This window comes from Coturnix japonica, chromosome 19, assembly GCF_054131305.1.
Source record: "Coturnix japonica strain WE chromosome 19, WE-NBRP24, whole genome shotgun sequence".
Taxonomy (NCBI): Eukaryota; Metazoa; Chordata; class Aves; order Galliformes; family Phasianidae; genus Coturnix; species Coturnix japonica.
In genome coordinates this window covers 5,248,320-5,264,182 of record NC_140681.1, presented here as the reverse complement: position 1 = coordinate 5,264,182, position 15,863 = coordinate 5,248,320, and the positions used below count along the sequence as shown (strand labels likewise).

At 44.3% G+C, this 15,863-nt stretch overlaps 1 long non-coding RNA gene across 1 annotated transcript; it reads right to left on the bottom strand.

Moving 5' to 3' along the window:
- Positions 1-989: 989 nt before the first annotated feature.
- On the bottom strand, positions 990-9,525 carry LOC107322869 (uncharacterized). The gene is made up of 7 exons (XR_014935938.1): positions 9,430-9,525; positions 9,059-9,244; positions 8,407-8,600; positions 7,430-7,601; positions 4,904-4,955; positions 3,948-4,277; positions 990-1,049 (listed from the first exon to the last, which is right to left on the bottom strand). It is a non-coding gene; the product is annotated as an uncharacterized LOC107322869 (long non-coding RNA).
- Between the last annotated feature and the right edge of the window lie 6,338 nt (positions 9,526-15,863).

Below are 15,863 nucleotides of genomic sequence, written 5' to 3'. Positions count from 1 at the left end.
GAGGGGTCAGTGCAGATTGAGGTCTCATGCAGTTTCTTTTCCAGAATCAGCAGCCAGGTCAGAACGCTTGGGTGAAGGCAAGGAGAACACAGACCGTGATGCAGCCTGAGATAATCCTCACACTTAGTGCTGGTTTGGGGGGAAGGGATGGGATAAGAAAAAATTAAGTGAAAACCTTCAGAAGAGGGAGAATGGAAATCAGAAACAAAACCAGAAAAGAAAACAGAGAAGGAGGAAACATGGAAACAAATGGAAAAATCCAAAGAGATCTGCTGCTTCTGTTGATCTGGTTAGCATTAATACACACACGTGCACACTGTGATGTCACTGCACGCTCTGCCTCCCAGAGCAGGAAGATGACTGATGGCTCCGTATCTCTTAAGTTAATGACCCGGCTCCTGCCCTCCATCCCCCCAGTGGCACACAGTGATGATGCACCGCTTTTATCAGCTGCTAATGGATGAAAAATATCTACCACATATTATATTATAACTGCACCCTCCCGTAACCTTCTCAGGCTGTGACAGGAGCCACTCTGCTCCACACCACCCAGACTGAAAACTTTTGTGTGAAATAAAATATAGACTCATACAATCATAGAATGGCCTGGGTTGAAAAGGACCACAATGCTCATCCAGTTTCAACCTCCTGCTGTGTGCAGAGTCACCAGCCACCAGCCCAGGCTGCCCAGAGCCACATCCAGCCTGGCCTTGAATGCCTGCAGGGATGGGGCATCCACAGCCTCCTTGGGCAACTTGTTCCAGTGCGTCACCACCCTCTGGGGGAAAAACTTCCTCCTAATATCCAACCTAAACCTCCCCTGTCTCAGCTTAAAACCATTCCCCCTTGACCTGTCACTATCCACCCTTGTAAACAGACATACCCCCCTCCTGTTTATGCTCTCCTTTCATATACTGGAAGGCAATATGCAACAAACTGATGCAACAACTCAGTGGTATGAGTAGAATGGTGTAGAGGTGGGCACACTTACCTTGTGAAAGTGTTCGAGGTTAAAATATGAAAGCCTCCTCGGTACCTGGGTGGGAGAACTTGAAAAAGAAGAAAAAAGAAAGAAATTGAACTTAATGCAAGTCATAAGTAAGAAACACTCCAAGCAAAAGCATCGCTCAAAAGGATCCATTCCTGGGAGAAATCCACATTATAATCTATCAGCATTTCCCCCAAACTAGTTTGGGCTGATTTGCCTCTGACCAGCTGGAGGTGAGATGAAGCCAATGGCTGCCACAGGTGGCAGTGATTACAACTGCAGTGCCAGCTGGGCAAATAGAGCACAGACAGCTGTAGGCAACTGAGGAATTAGGGGCCCAGGGTTTGTCATTCTCCTGCCCTGACATGGAGCAGCAAGGCTGGCAGCGAGCTGCACCAGCACTACTGCAAACCCAGTTCCTCATCTCCCTACAGAGAGACACCTTAAACACAGCATCTAAGCCAAACGCAGAAGGAAAGCAGCCTCTCTGCTTTGGAAAGTGGCTGTGAGATCATCTCAGCCCTTCTGTGCACACAAGCTGCCCTAGCAAATAGCTCCTAAAATGCATGCTTTCAAATCAATGGCACCTACTCATTAGTCATGAGTGTGACAGCACATGCACCACCCCTCTTATTTCACAAATGTGAAAGAATATTTAATATGTGAACAAATACATATATTTTTTTAATTGATTAAAACCAATTCCAACTGCAAGGCCCCCCCAGGAGCAGGAATGGCACTGCAGTGAGACAAGTGGAAGCAGCACAGCAATGCACTTGCAAGCATAAGTCTGATCCTCAAATGGATTTTATTTCATTTTTGAGCAGACTCTTTATTTTTAGGATGCATATTAATGACCCTTAAGCAGATTCAAAATCAACTTGTTTATTATTTCTTTGAATCCTTAATGGCATTTACAGGCAAATAAATCCAGTTAATGCAATAAAAGGATTTATCGCCCCCCAAATTTACACCAACAGTTTAATCATAACACCTTTCCATCTGACAGACTTTCTTGAGAACAATTTGCCCCACGATTTGTCAGCAAGCAAATGGCCTTGTATAAATGCTGGGAGAAAATAAATGCTAATACGTAGCACAGTCTTTCATTCTCCTAATAGCCCAGGGAGTTTAAGGGAGACAGACTTATTTACTCACAGTAGGAAGTGTGGTGTAATAAATTATCACCATTATGGGCCTAAATAAGTCTCTGACAGTGACAGAGCCAAAGGTGGAAGAGAAGTGAAGGGGGACGATGGCATCCTGAAAATTTACATGTCACTAAGTGGGTGTGCAATGGCATGCATAGTAGCAATAGCACCAAGGGATTCATGTTCAGGATCCATAAGGGAGCATTGGAAGACACTCTTTACACTTTAAATAGCCTTCCAGGGCTGTCTTTTCTAAAGAGAGGCCATTTCATGAGCATCCCCTTTCTTGCATTGCATGCTGGCTGGAGGAAGCTGACCTTCTGCATCTGAAGCCTGCATCTCACTTCCTCTACCTGCAGCACATCATGGACAGGGTGAAGGTCACTCTCTGCCCACGTTATACCACTGCAGCATCCTCATAACACCTGGTAGCAGCCAGAGCAGGGGCAGGACTGGAGAAGCCCTCTTTGAACCCCTCAGGCTGGTCTAACACATGATCAATGCCAGTTCTGAAAGGTAAGCAGCCCTGTCTTGGATATCCAAGTGTTCTTATGGACTTCGCAGGGAGTGGCTTGAAAATCTTATCTGCCTGCCCGTAGCCAGCACAGCCAGTTCTTAGCTCCTTCAGAAGACACCTAGACACCATAAATAACAGGAGGTGCTATGGGCAAAGCAGCAGAGCAACAGCAAGGAGCAAACAGAAAGGCAGCATTCCCATCCCCAGACAACTCCTGGGGACCCTCATTGGATGCAAGGCACAGACAGGAGCCAAGGACCCCCAAGCCTGTCCTTGAAATGAAATTTGCTTATTGCCATAACAACAGACTTGTGTTGCCACAATAAAGACAAGCTTTGGGTACCTCACACCTCCTCCCCTTATTATTATTTCTTTACTTTTGCTCCTTTTTTTTTCCCCCCCTTCTTTTCCTTGTGTCCCTCTCTACAAAGAACCCCTCATTTCTCTGAACAAATTGCCCACAGCTTGCTTTCCCATACATCACAGAGTGAGGACCGGGCCTTATCAACATTGCTCTGCTTTTCCCATCTATTACCCGGTTTGTTTGCACTTTTATCCCATCGTCCTTGCACAAGGGAGAAAACATCCATCATCTGTACATCTGCCAGCTGTCACGGGGCTGTCAGCGCTGTGACAGCCAACATGACAAAACTGTTGTAACGCTGCACCGGCTCCGGGGCTTTGAGTTGAGATTAAACATCGTGAAAGACAAAAAAAAGGGAAAAAAAAAAAAAAAAAAAAAAAAAAAGGTAGTATTCAGAGCTATGGATGGTAACAATACATAAATGAAGAACTGCACTTTGCACAAAGAGGAGAAGGAAAAAAGAGAGTGAAGAATAAGCTGAGAGGGCCCTGCTTTTCTGCACAAGCATTTAAGTTAAGCAGCATCTCACCTCTATCACCCATTTGGCCACTACTAGAGTAGAAAACAGTCCTCAAGTTGGACAATGGCCTCAGGATGGAGGTGGGAGAAAAATCAGCATACGATAACCAGAGTATAACGACCTCAGGGCATTCATGACCTGCCCAGAGCACCCAAACACCAGAGCAGGGCAGAGGGAAGGCAGCAGGGCTGCTCTGCTCCAAACAGATACACCAGCACTGCTGTCAGCAGCCATCAGGCAGCACTCACAGCCAGTTTGCTTCCAAACCTGTGGGTCTCTTTTATAGGTAATACAAAAATAGAGCTTGAAAAGTAGCCCCATGCTAATTTACCAATTGATTCAGAATAAATAGGCTGAAGGTTGCAGCCTGGGGATATTAACAACTAGAGATTTTAGGCTGTACTTACATTTCAGAAAGATTCATTTTGCAACCAGAAGAGCATCTAACCGGGCAAGTGTCATTAATGGTTTCATTTCTTCAGGCCTTGTTAGAGGACAAGGTGAAGCAAGACTCAGCCCAGTACTGATTTGCAGCCAACAGCTGCTGTTGCAGCCTCCCACATCCACAGCACAACACCAAACCCCTTTGGGACCAGCACCTCCATTCCCTTGGGCTGTTGAACTGACAGAAGTACACCAGGGTTCCTCAGACCAAAGATGGGGCCAGTGAAGGGCAGACATCTTCCAGATCCTGGGCACCACAGGGCAGATCAGTGGGCAATAACAGTTCCCAGGTGCTAAGAGGGAAAAGGCAGAGCATGAGGTCAACAGACAGCTAAGCAGCAAATCTTAAAGTAGGAAAATGGAGGCATTTTTCCATCATATAACATGTTAAACAGTGGAAGTTATTCCCACATTGTACTGTGGAAGTCACGAGCATGCATATGTGCAACTCAATAAATTCTCAGAAGGAAAATCCATCAAGGGCCATTAATAATTGTGTTCCTGTTGGCTTCTAAGATCCTCCATAATAGATTGCTGGAAGGATATACCAAAAGAAACACTATATGTATATAACACTTACACTGATCCACTTCTGGCCACAGCGGACCCCAGGTCTGAGAGAACAGCCATATTTTGGTTGTTTTTCAAACCTCTAATTTCCCTTATCTCTTTAAAAAAATCACTTAGAAACAAAAGCAATTGAATTTAGTTTAAAAGTAACATTCCTTTCCATTCTTTCAAAGTAAGTATTGAATTGAAATATTCTCCAACAAATATATTCAGGTGCTATTAAAAATCAAAATGAAAAAGTAGTTCATTGGAGATGGCAAAGGCCGTATCACAGAACTGGATGTAAGCTTGTCTGTCTGCACCCATCAGTTTTGCAGTTAAGTACTTGTTTAATGCAAGACTGTCTCACCTATTTTGCTTTCTTATATTCAGGGATAGGCCAGGCACACCAAGCTGTCCATCTAGAACAAAAAAAAAACCAACTTGATTTACAAAAAGTTAATTAATTAACCAGCTTTTATAATATCAAGGCTCACCCTTCTCAGAAGTAAGTCCAGAAGGTTTAATGACAAAACCTGTTACCAAAGTGTATTGGGGAGAGAGAAGAACACCACAGCCTGCTGCCACCGCTCCCTCATCATCCTGAGGATCAAGTCCAGCCAAGGTGCCACACAAACTCAGATTAGAGTTAGGGGTTGGGGAACTACAGCTATTGTAGTTTAGTCAAAGAGATGCCTGACGTGGTGGCTCTGTAGGAAATAAGGATTGTTATGGTTAAGAATGCATGGAAAAGCTTGTGTGTTCCTTTCCCCAACAACTTTTAGTGTTGCTGCTAAATAAAAATCCATTTTTATTCTTAAGGGAGCTGAGCAGAGAGACGTTGTTTTACATCCTGGCTTTTGCCACTGATGATGTATGTTCCTTTTACAAACTTATCTCTGGGTTTTTGCTCAGTTTATAAGCTAGGAGCAATCTTTCTTTCCTAAAGCTTCCTTCTCTCACAGTCTGGAGGAACCTTGAGATTTCCTGCCGGTGATTTAAAGGGCTATAATACTCGCAGGCTAGATTTGTTTTAGTGTCCATAAAACTCAAAAATTTCATAAAACAATTGGTGAAAATAAAATTACCAAAAAATGATGTACTGCCAGCAGACTGTATAATAGTTACGGGGGAAATGGAGAATATGATTCACTGGGGTATAAAAATGACAATGTATTTATTGCAGCGCAGTGACAAGAAACTAATTTGTCCCTTTTACTTTTCAGACAGGGCTTGAATTCCGATTTTTCTCTCTCCTCTGGTAGCGATGTGTTGGCTCTACAGCCACTCAGCTGCAGGGGCAGATGCAAGTGATCATGTTGTTGCAAGAAGAAACAGCAGCAAGAACTGACACTGCAGAGTTAAAGACTCGCGAAGGCTGCAGAAATACTACAGCTACAAACAACTGGGACTAAAATAAGGAGGATTTCGCACCTCAAAACAGAAATCAAATCAGCCTTTTTGGGTGAGTGAAAAAAGAGTTCAGCTCACTCTCCTTAACTCCCTTTGACTCTCTCTCAATCTCTCTTAAAGACTGGATTATTTAATAGGTACAGAAAGTTCAAACATCAGGAAAACCCAGCGCTGGTCAGTGAGAATGCTTGGCACGATCAAGCTGACAGTACAGAGTAAACCAACTTCAAATTCCTTCTTTGGCGGGCACTTTCAGGTGATAGGACAACTAGAGCAAATGTCAAGTGTTAACATGTTCAAAAGATCAGGTCCTGGAGAAGAGGTGAGTACCTTGATGCCTTGGACTGCACAGAAAGGTTCTCTCTGCCCCACAACAAACCTTTATGTGTCTGCTTCCTATCAAACACAGAGCTGAAGGCAATAGCTCTGGTCTATTTCCCATTAGCCCCATGCCATAAAGTGCTTCCACCAGCAGGCTTTGTTCTTGAAAGCCCCAGAACAGAGCAGGATTGAGACCAGGAATGTATAAACCAGGTTTTGCGAGGCAAGTGAAGTGGATAAACACATTGCCCATGTCACTGTCCTAAAATACACCATAAAAATGCCCTAAGTTATCTGTGTTTTGGGGATGGAATGAAAAGCTTACATTTTTTTTCCAGCTTGCTCAGGTCTCTGAAGTTAATAAGTTCCTGTAGATTATAAAACCCCAGAACAGGATTTCAGTGCAATTTCAATTTGTTGTTCCATTCCTTGCCATTAAATACATTTGGTTTTAAGAGCCCCCATACTCCCTTCAGTCCCCAAAGCATTGGGCACATCCTGCTGTTTGGTCCTGGCCCGTAACACCATAAGCTCTCTTGGGCCCCACCAAAACCTGTAAGCACTACTGCACAACACAAGGCACTGGACCACCTCTACATGGACTGGTTTACAGGCTGATGTTCTGGGGGCAGCTCTAAAAACATGAATGTAAGGAAATATAGCTGGAAGAGGCCCTGCACACCAGCCTGGTGAGCAAAGTCTTAATTCACATACCCAAGAACCTGGTGCTTGACACCACTCACCAACCTCTAGGCAGCAAATGTGACCAAGCAAAACAGTTTAGTTAGGGAAAGAAACCAGTACTGGCCTCTTGCTGTCTTCACAGACCTGACACCAATCTGTGCAGTCTGTGTATGATGAGTCCATGGTGGTTATCCTCCCCACAGAGTACTGTGATGATGAAGCTCTCCCTCTGCTCCTGCACTTGGCCGCCCTTTCTTCCCCTTGAAGAGGTTTCTCCTCAAATGTTATTGTATTTGCATTATTAATGTCACCGTCTGAGTTCCTCAACCTACTTACAATAGCCCTTAGATCCCAATTTATTATCCAAATGCCAAGAGTCTCATTATCACAAATGAACTTTGGGAAAAAGGAGAACACATACACAATGGGCTGAGCTTATTTGCTCAGGTGGCATCTTTTAACTAGTGAAAAATCTTACCTCTTTAAATCACGTGGCCCCAGATAACATCTATCTGCTCACAACCTGGTAACTGCTGGGAACGGGGTTGATGATCCTCCCTGTCACAACCGACAGCCTCCAGAACCAGGATCCATTCCCTGAGGCTTTGTCTGAAATAGCTCAAATTTCTCAGCGTTAAAGCAATCTCCATCTGGAAATAAAGAAATAAATAAGGAAATCTGTGAATTTCTGGACTGTAGATGAATTTCCTAAAAGACATAGGATACATGCATATGGGCCTCAAGATTAGCGTGCTGTTCCTCTTGCTGTCATCTAATTTTGCTCAAATAAAAAGGAATAATGTGTTTTGATTAGATAATGAAACAAATGACTTCATTAATTTAATGTGTGCTACCGTACAGACTGCAATCCCACGACATACAGAGCAATTTTGTGATCAGACAGGTCAGTAGCAGATTGGTTGTGTCACATTAGTGCTGGGCAAAAACTGTGAACACAATACTTGGATTCACATATGTAAACTATTAGTTGGGTTATGGAGTACTGCTGCACACAACTTTAAACTTTATAGATGAAAAAAAGCTTTCATACCATTAGGATTTTATAGTCCCAAGTTTCATGGGGGAGAACTTGATAGAAAGGCGTGAACAGAGCTGAAGCAAATTCACTAAAGATGTTACACACCTCCTTAAAACTGCACGTGTTTGGGAGTTCTGCTGGGCTTAATACTGAGCAACAGCCCTAGAAATCCTTGTTATTCCAACTGATGTTTTGCTTCAGAGAGTTTTGGTCCATCCACACACAGGATGGCGTTTCTGACAGAGATTTGCAGTGTTGGAGCTAAGGACCAACGCCAGCATCTCATGTTTCATTTGTGGATGGACACAGCTGTCAGGCAAACACCAGAATGGTGTGGTGGAAGATGGACTTTTCAGATTATGACATTATCTGTCCCTTCTCTTCTGGCCATGTCTCTTAGGAGCTGGGACACTCACCACCATGCAAAACCTCCCACTGTCACATCACGTCCTGCCCCTTCAGAGCCTGGAGTCCATTTCCTTAATTCCAGTTGCAGAATTTCCTACAGCTGCTTCCAGCCTTTCGTAGTGGAAATTAACCATGAAAAACCATTTCTGCAGCTCACAGTTCTACTGCTTTGGCTTGCATTGGATTTGCAAGTGAAGCAACTCTAGAGGAGGAGAGCAGAGTTTCAGATATTTCTGCTGTAGCTGATGGCAGCTGTTCACCAATGTCTTACTTAGACCTGAGTTTTAGGGTGATAAAAAACTATGTTTTTATTTGCCTTCTAGTTCCCGAGTCTTTACAGTGGAACCAGATCACGTTTTAAAGGAGTTAGTAGAAATGCTTTCAAACAGAAGCCAAGATTCTCCAGCAGCCATTTGCCTCCAGGAGCTGGGACTATAAACACAAGACCAAATATCTCAGTAGAAGTACAAGCAGGCAATGCTGTCTCCTTTCCAAAGCTTTAAAAGGTATTAAAAGCTCTGGTCACTAGAGGATGTAAACCAAATACTAAAGGATCTGTGACTAGAGATCCTATTACACAAATTGATTTGCACAGCTCTAATTTTATGGATGAAGCTCAAAAAATAAATATGCCACGTAAGGGGCTATTGATCAGCTCACCTGGGGCAAGTAATCCTTGCATCGATGGGCACTGGCAGAAGTGAATGAGCCGTGTGCCAGGTGAGTACAAACCCCAGCAGCTGAGCTGGGCTTTGTGGTTGTAAGATCCAGGCAGGTCCTCTCTTTGACTTCATGGCCAGATCCAAGAAATTCTGCCTGCTTTTTCTCTAACTGCTTCACAATTCTCTTGGAAGGGAAAAATAAGAAGAAGATGGATAGAGGAAGTTGGCTTTACTGTGACAGTTTCAGACCCAAAGCAGCTCAATGGTTCTGCTCCATTTGCCAAGAATATTGATTTTTGGTCAGCCCAAAACTCTTTAACACCCCCAAAGTGCCACAGAAAGTTGTTGAATTAATTTGCAGTTTCTCACCCAGGTTTCGCTCTGTCTGACACCTCATGTGCTCAACAGGAGGAAGGGATTTCCTCTTGCAGGGCTGGTGTACTGCGAGGAAAAGTTCGTTGTAAGATGGAAAAGTTCAGGAAGAAGATGAAGGATCACAGAGCTGGAGGTGCTCGGGGGTAGGAGGGTCCTGCCCAGGAGCCCTGTAGACTTTTAAATGAGGTAGATCAAGAAACACCTTGCACAAGTGTAGAAGATGTTCTCCTTTCTTCTTATCTCTTTCTGCACCTAAATAATGCGTCACTTATATTCATCCAGTAAAGACTGAGCAAAAATACGAGCAACCAAACAAGGAAATGCATTCTGTAGGAACATCTCAACACAGATAAATGCAGCCTGAAGTCTTTTTATCTCTGTACATCAAAGATGCGCTCAGAAAGTCTCATCCCTGGGCTTTTAATAGAGCACAAACCTCCCCACTCCTGGGTCCCAAATCCTCAGTGCTGTACATGCGTCCCTTCATTTCTTGAATACTTGCTACCCTTATAAACTGTAACACCAAGACACATCCAGTCCCTGAGCAGAGATGCTTGAATTTACAGTGCTTTCATCTAAGTCATAACTTCAGCAGTTGCTTCAGAAGGAGCAACATAGGCTGTGTGATCACAGCTCTTCCCAAAACATCATTAAATTGAATTAGGAAAGGACTGACTCTTGTTGCTCATCAACCAATCTCTGTTTCTAGATGGAAGAGATAGAGACATTACTTATGAAGCAAAGGACAAAGGACTCAGTCCATCTAGTTATGGAAGTCTGGGAGATCAGCAAATGCTTTCAGTATGGTATGTCCTGCTGCATGTGCTGAGAACTGAGTCAAATCCTGACTGGCTTTTCTTTCCCACTGATGTAGTATTAATCACATCCTGATTATCAGGTGACTTCAAAGCAATAAGCATACTTCACTAGAGGATTTCCAAGAGCCCTGCCACCAGTCATAGCTTTTACATGATTTCTCCACGCTGTTCTGTAAAGAGCAAAAAGAAGCTGGGACTTTAGGACAACGTAAGGAAAGAGCCTCAGCTTCCAGGTCTGTATTGCACGTCAGAACTTCTAAAGCTCGGCTCATGGCACTGAGAATAAGCAGCCAGACAGTCCACTTAGGTTACCCCCGTGTGCACTCAGAGTCCTAAAAATAAATCTGCAAAATAAAAGCTCCAGTCTGCTGCACCAAAACACAATGGGCATCAAATTGCATTAGAATGTTTATATTGAGGAAAATTGCATCCTGCAAACTTAAATTATCTCTCTCCTCCCTCTCCCCTCCCACCTGCCATGGCCCATTTCCTATTATATTTTTCTAACAAACCAATAGATGCTTGAAATCACGGAAAGCCATAAAGAATTGGAATCAAATTAAGTCTACATTCTAACTGCATTAGGTGCTGTCAAGCATAGTTTACTCACTTTTCACAGTTCTATCTAGAGGCTAAACAATTTTGTACCCTTTCTCTACTAATCAAAACTGATTACTCTGATAATGGACCCCTGACGCTGAACACTTTATGAAGGTAAATTATGCCATATCGAACAGGAAGGGGAATGGAAAAATCACCCAGAGATAAATAGGCCTAAAGATGCATATATTGATCTTGCACTCATTCTTTCTCTCTCTTTCAATGCCTGCAATGGCTAAAGGTTTAATCAATACTTTCAGTGCTGTAACGCCATCTTTTATAATACCATCATAATTGGCCGTTACCACAGCTTGCCCTCAGATTGGCTTGTGCTGGGCCTTTCAGAGCCAAGGTCTTTTGTTTCTTCCCTTCCAGGGCACATAACTGCTGGGTGGGTTGAATGCAGCCCCGGCATTCTCCAAGTTAAACCCTCCTGGTGCACCAGGGCAAGGAGAAAAGAAATGCTCAGCCATCAGCTGAAGCTGCTGGGAAATTCAGCCAACAAGCATCTTCTAATTCACTTACCAAAAAAAATATTGAAAAGAAGAGAAATTACGGTCAAGCACGTGGATTTTTGATCCTGAAGACACAATATAGCCTTACTGTTCTGGAACTTCAAAACTCTTCCCAGCCCAAAAAGAAAGGATGGCTTTGGTTCATGAGACCTCCAGCAGCTAACAGAGCAGGTGGCTCTAGGGAAAGAAATTTTGATTAGGTGACTGTGTGGGATGAATTTCTATTCTGTCAAAGAACAAAACAGCTTCCCATTCCCATCCCAGCAATAACCAGCTTAGGTTCCCAACATGGTGCCCTTCCCTGATGCCTGTTAAGGCCTCACCTTGCTGAGCACAGCTCTGCACCAGCAATGGAAGCCTTTGCTATTAGAACAGCTCACAGAACCCTCCAGGTTCTGTGAGCAATATAGGCATGACATTTTCTATAACCTCAGGACAGGGCATGATATGAGCTCATGGAAACTTGAAGAGACCTCTTGGAAATCAGTAGGGGGAAAAGAAATAAAGTAGATAGAAAAATAAAAACAAGTCAGCATCTAGCTCTCTGCTGGATGCTCCAAGTATCTGCTCCAAGAAGTACAAGCAAATCCTGATACAATTCCTGTATTATGGCTATAAATGTTCCATAAGTTTCCTCCGCTTTATCTACAGATAGTTCTTGGATCAAGACTTGAAAAGTCTCCAATGTTGACACCTCCCCAGGTCTCCTGAAGCCAGCTTCTCTCAATGCAAGCAGCTCACTGGCCAGCCTTGATCAATGCAAACAGGGATCACAGCATCACCTCAGCACCCAGCCAGACACGGACTCCAACACAGCCATCCCATGCTGATGGCCAGGGCTGCTCACAGAGGCTCAGCAAGATAAATGCCCTCCTCCATGAGACAAGATGCCTATCCCACAAATCACTGCTCTATTCCCCCCACACCTTCACTTCCCTCTAACCCTCTTCCATTACTCATCTACTGGAAGAAAATGCAAAGAGTAATAATAATTAGACAAGTACAAATAGCCGGGCTGTGCCATGGCTGGCCGTTGTGCTAAATAATGGCCGTTGCTATACCAACGGGTGGGCCGAACAGCGGCCTAACACTGCTCACAGGCTCTGGCAGTGGCACATCATCTGTTATCCATTCCTTAGCCTGGCCTGGGCCACAGGGTGCTGCCGGGTCCCTTCCAGTTGGTTGGACCTGCTGCCTCTTACAGCTGATGTGCCAGAGGACTCTGTGCTGGCTGCAGGTCGAGCCACAGCTCAACTCTGCTTTGAAGGGGAAGGATGGGGATGGAATAAGCCCACTGAGATGGGGCCATTCATGTCAAAAAAAACCCTCAAAAACTTGGTAAATAGAGAGGGCTGTGTAGGAAGAGCTGGGCAGCCATATGGCATTGCCCTGGTTGGCTGGAATGCCCAGACGCAGAAGGGCACATATCACATCCACTTCCCAATACCTGTAACACAGACTGGCTAGACAGGGTCTCTCACAAACAGCCAGAAGTTGTAAGACACTGATGAATCAGCAGGAAGCAAGCTGTGGAGGGATTGATGACCTTGTCCTTTGAGACAGCAGAAAACATGCTACATTCCTCACACTTCCAGCCATGGGTCCAGCGCAGAGATCTTGCTGAAAACTTAAAATGCTTCATTATGTTGCAGACACACAAAAAAAGGACATCAAATAATGCTGGCTGTTGGATCTCTGAGCCCACATAGCCAAACAAAAATCATACGAGGTAGCAGTGCTTACAAGAACTCAGCTACACAAAGGTGGATGCTCTGAAGGAAAGCCTCTGTGTCAAAAGCAGACATAACAAGCTTTCTCTGTGGTTCTGCTAGCAAAATTAACAACAAATCAAGTTCAGACTGTTTTGGAAGAAGCCCATAGCAGAGGAATGATGCTCTTTGAAGGTCAGTACACACCTCCCAACGCATGTGATGCTGCGGGGCATCCCAGATCCAGCTGTAGGTGTCCCTGTTCATTGCAGAGGAGCTGGACTTGGTGACCTTTAAAAGTCTCAAATTACTCCATGATTATGATGCTTCTATGCATCACTATCTGTCCAACCCTTTAACGCCAGACAGCTGACAGCAAGAGGTTTTCACCTCTGAAATTCTGATTACTGGCTTTTCTATCACACAAAGAATCACATAATGGAGAGAGGAAGAAGTTAAACTATTGAATTTAATTTTATTAAACTACTGAAGAAGTATTTTGTGAACAAACAGCTGTTCCATCTCATAGTGAAGGTCATCATTTTTTTCCCCCCTCTAGGTTTTTATTTAACATTTTATTATGAGGCTTAGGGTTCACATATTGATTTAATTACTTTAATCTCTCTTTGCTCACTGATCTGTCCTTGCTGCATGTAAAATAGTCAATGTCCCAGTTGAAATCTGCAATGCGTTTCTAATGGTGATATTATCCATCACAATAAGCACCGCCTTCTGGTCTTAGGGCCTTCAAATCTGAATTTTAGGTGCAGCTGTTTCTAGTATCATAAAGAAACGTGATGAAGAGAGTAATGAGGTTAACCTTTCTTCCCAGAGCTGTATAAATTCCCTTCTCTGTCAGCTTCCTTCCTTTGCGGTCTCTTCTCTTCCCCCACTACAAAACCTCTTCAGAAGAACCTGGCAGTTTCTGTGCTAAAATTATTCATTGTGCAGATGCTTTTAGGATGCTACAACAGAGATCTCACATTCATCTGCAGCAAGCAAATTGGTGTTTGTTTTGTCTTCCTTTCCCTTCTTTACTCTACAAGGAAGGAGGACAAAAGCCATCAGTACCACCACAAGAGCCATGGAGAAGGAGCACTGCAGGAGCACTCATTTTATGTTGCCTCGATCCTGAGCACGATTGCAGCCTGAGATTCCTGAGCAGACTTATGTTGGCCCGATGGAGCCCTGCAGCCATTCCAGATACAGCTTTCAGAGCCACCAGCCCTCCCCAGCATCACTCATTCCTTGCTCCCCTCTGGAACAAGACCTGCTCAATTTGCAGCCCCCCTTTTAACACCATTTTTCACCTGTGCCTCTGCAAAGCAGCCTCGTCCCTTTTGCACTGAACGAGACAAAGAAGATGGTTAACAAGAATTTTTGCAGATCCATTTCATTTTTACTTTTAAGACCTTCGCAAACCAACTCATCTGCTCTCACGGGCTCCTTGCTGATACGTCTCACTTTATTAGTGACTTTGGCCTTGAGCGTCTCAGCTGTTTGATCAATACTGCAGGAGGTCAGTGATATTTTCTCACTTTTAGTGGCTCGCTGCCTTTAACTTTGTCACCTGATGAACAGCACTACCCCTGGAACGCTTATCTCGTATCGATTTTCTCCAGGCTCCTGCTGCATTTCCAGCCATCCCACCATTTCCCCCCCTGTCACCGCATGCCCATTTAATGTTAACTTATCCCCTTTCTCCCAAGCTCCTCGTTCTCACAGAGGATTTTTTCCCCCCCTCACACACACACACACTCCAGCAGATTGTCAAAAAAACAGCATTTCCTTTATCCACCTCTGACTCATTGCTATCCTTCAGCCCACGGTTGTTTGCCAGCTGGGCACCCACAGCTCTGCATTAGGATGGCTCAAGAAGAAGAGCAAAGGCCTCAGTGGAAGCCCCACATACTGTGCCTCCTCTACTCAGCTGAGTAGAAAAGATCATAAGCAAAACTTTACCGTCCTCACCCAGAGCAAAACCTTTTTGCTTGCCTCAGTAGTATGGAGAACAAAACAGCGTGCATTTCACGTGGGATGGAAAACCAACCAGCCATACCAGCAGCTTCCAAATGCAGCTCAATAAAACAATGTTGACTTAAGCCAAGTCCAGTGGAGTTCTTGGGAAGCCCCACAAAGCACAGGGCATTCGGTCACACCATAGAACACACTGCTCTGAAGCAGCTGGAATATGAGAAAGCCTCTCCAGCCACATCGCTGGCAGTAGGCAGCTGGTTATAAAACTAACCTGGTGCTGCCCAAGGAGAAAGTTCATTCCGTGTTCAGCAGTGGCACAGAAAACCATGTCCCCCTCCATCCTGCCTCATTTGCAGGGCTTCAGGGCTCCTGCTACACGAGCTCTACCAGGTGGGTAGGGGCACCACTCACATCACAGAACAGAACAGCCTGGGTTGAAAAGAACCACAGTGCTCATCCATTTTCAACCCCCTGCTGTGTGCAGGGTCACAAACCAGCAGCCCAGGCTGCCCAGAGCCACATCCAGCCTGGTCTTGAATGCCTGCAGGGATGGGGCACCCACAGGCTCCTTGGGGCAACCAGTTCCAGCGAACCATCCTCAGCTGAGAAGTGATTTCTGCTTAGAGATGAAGAACTTCAAAACAGCTCCAGGTACAAACAGAGGTACCTCCATTTAAAATGAGTCAATAGAACACCACAACAATTCATCTGGAGTAAAAAGTAAATTAAAAAAAAATCACAGCATCCAGTGGTTTTTGCATTCCAACAGAAAAAATACAAGGCAAAAAGTTGTTTCCTTTGATATTTAG